This window comes from Nannospalax galili, unplaced genomic scaffold (genome assembly GCF_000622305.1).
Source record: "Nannospalax galili isolate Female #2095 unplaced genomic scaffold, S.galili_v1.0 scaffold693, whole genome shotgun sequence".
NCBI lineage: Eukaryota > Metazoa > Chordata > Mammalia > Rodentia > Spalacidae > Nannospalax > Nannospalax galili.
This window is the reverse complement of record NW_008332653.1, coordinates 418,127-421,312: the sequence shown is the minus strand read 5'-3', so window position 1 is coordinate 421,312 and position 3,186 is coordinate 418,127.

Sequence of the window (3,186 nt, the reverse complement as noted above, 5' to 3'; positions counted from 1 at the left end):
GGAATGGAGAGTTATCATTTTTGTTTAGAGCCAGCCAGAGTCCTCCTGCTTGGCAAGATGGGTTGTCACTGAGGGACCAGAATATGTCAAAGGAGGGTTGATTCATTCTCATTATCTAGTGGCTCATTAAATTTTTTAGATTTATTCTTTGATAATTTCATATATGTTTACAGTGTATTCTGATCATATCTACTCCAGCAGCCCCTCACTTCTCACACCCCCAACATACCCCTCTCACACCTCATGGACTCTTTTTTTCTTTATAACCCACTGAGTTCAGTTAGTGCTGCTCATATGTGTATGGGTGTAGAGCTATCTGCTGGAGTACAGGGAACTACCAGTGGCCATCTCATCCCCGAAGAAGATGGACTCTTCCACCCCTAACAGCCACCTACTTCCATTAACTCCTTAGCCAGGGGTAGTGCCCCATAAGCCCTCCATCCTGGAATGCTAACTGGCTTGGTCTTCTTAACCACTGCTGCTATGAGTTCATGAGTGCAAGGGCCATGCCATACTCAAGACAGTTTTTCATAGTATTCCTCCCCATCTTCTGGCTCTTTCTGCTTCCTTTCCCGTGATGTTCCCTGAGCCTTAGGGAGGTTGATACAGATGTCCCATTTAGGGCTGAGCACTCCACAGCCATTTAGTCTCAGTGCTTTGACCAGCTATGAGTCTCTGCATTAGCTGCTGTCCACTGCAGAAAGAAGAGTCTTCGACCCAGGCTGAAAGCAGCACCAGCTTATAGTTATAAACATAGATATTTAGAAGGCAGTTTGACAATGTGTCCATTTAGCAAAGCAACAGTAGTAGGTTCTCCCTAGGGCCTATGACCTCCTCAGCCGCAGGCTGTTGACCAGGTTTACAGTATCAGTCATGCATTCCTGTGGAGCAGGTCTTATAGCCAACCAGGGAACAGTGGCCTTTGATCTAGTAACTCTTTACCCTCGTGTGGGCTCCTGGTTTCTCTCTCTCCCTTTCTGGTACCCAACTGAACTTCTTTCACCCTGTCGTCCACTGATAGAAGGCTTGCTTTAAAGCCTGTCAGTAGTCTTTTATTCTCCAAGTCATCTTCTTCATGGCCAGAAGGGCCCTTCCTTCAGGATATCCTATATCCTAAAGTTTCTGTAGTGAGTACAAACACAAGAGGGGGTGGACTGGAGAGATGGCTCAGCAGTTAGGAGCACCAACTGCTCTTGCAGAGGACCCGGGTTTGATTCCCAGCACCTACATGGCAGCTAGGAACTATTCATATCTCCAGTTCCAAAGGATCTGACACTCTCTTCTGACCTCCACAGGCATTGCACAATGTGGGTGCACTTACACACATGTAGGCAGTATACTCATACACATAAAATAAAAATAATAAATAACATATTAAGAAAAACACAAGAGAGACAATTGAAACTGATGGATCTGAGGGCCTTGCTATTAGTGCAAAGGCAGTCTGTTGGAAAAGAGTGCTGTTGAATTTGAAGGTAGAGTGCGTGGGGAGAACCAGCCTAAAGAACCAGATTGGCTTGGACCACAGGAGAGGTATAACTGGCTAAGGGTGACTGCAGGGTTTTAACAGTAGCCACCGATTGAGGCAAGCTGGGATAGAGTTAAGGAGACTATGGAAGACAACTATCTAAGTAGATCCTAGATCAGAAAGGAGCCTGGGTGAGAGAACTTGGGACAAATCTCAGATGGAGCCACATGCTCAGACTTCTTTTGAATCCAACAAGGAGCAGAATGTCTCCAAGGAGGGTGATCAGATAGACCTTTTCCCGAAAAAGGGAGGGGATTAGATGGAAAATCAACAAATACACTGAATGCCTTTCATGTGTGGAGCTTGTACTCGAGATTATAGATGAAACAGGCATAAGAATGACTCCTGGTTCCAAGAATAAGACACACACGTGTGGAAGATTTAAGTGGGAAATAGTTGTTAAAGGCCTCAATACAATAGATAGCTCATCATCAGATGAATTGTAGCATATGATAAATGGACAAATTCTTCAGATCTCACCATGGAAGTCTTATGTACTTTCACTTAAATGAACCAGCCCCATTAGCAGAGGGTGGGCACTAAGGTGCCAGGAACTGTGCCGACAGGCAGGACCAGGGAAGGGGAGGAGCGAGACAGGAGCTGTCATGGTTGGCTTTGGTTGTCAACACCTGGATAGAGGGAACTTCAATTAGGAATTTTCTTCTATCTGGATTGGCCTGTGGGCATGTCTGTGAGGACTTTTCTTGATTGTTGAGTGATGTAGGAGGGCCCAGCCCACTGTAGGCTGTGCCACCCTGGGCAGGTGGTCCTGTAATGTATAAGAAAGCAAGCTGAACACAGGCCAGGGGAGCAAGCCAGTAGGTTCCTGAATTGAGTTTCTGCCCAGACTTCCCCCAGTGATGGACTGTCACTTGGAAAAGTAAGATAAAATAAACTCTTTCCCCAAGTTGGTTTTGGTCAGTGTTTTATCACAGCAATAGAAAGATAATCAGGGGACTGGAGAGTTGGCTCAGCGGTAAGAGCACCGATTGCTCTTGCAGAGGACCCAGGTTGGATTCCCAGTACCCACATGGCAACAAACATGTCCTAACTCCAGTTCCAGGGGGATCTGACACCCTCTTCTGACTTCCATGGACATTGCTTGAGACAGGTGCACCTACCTACATGCAGGCAATACACTCATAACATAAAATAAAAATAATAAATAAAATGTTTTTTTAAAAAGGAATGATAATTCAAACAGGAGCCTTTGTGGGTGGAGTAGGACCCAGAACTGGGTTTTGAGAGCAAAGTGCTGTTCTCCTCCTGGCTCAGGGTGTGTGCCTGTGCATGTGTGCATGAGAGAGAGAGAGAGAGAGAGAGAGAGAGAGAGAGAGAGAGAGAGAGAGACAGAGAGAGACAGAGAGAGAGAGAGCGCAAAATACGGAGAAAGACATAGAGAAACGGATACATAGGTAGAGAGGCATAGAAGAAGGTAGATTGAATAAATAGAAAGGATAAGAATATCTCTGGGCTGGAGGGATGACTCAGTGATTAAGAACACTGGCTGCTCTTACCGAGGACCTGGGTTCAGTTCCCAGCACCCACATGGTAGCTAACAACCGTCCATAACTCCAGTTCCAGGGGGATCCAACACCCTCTTCTGGCCTCTGTGGGCATTGGGACATGGGTATACTGACACACATGCAGGCAATATA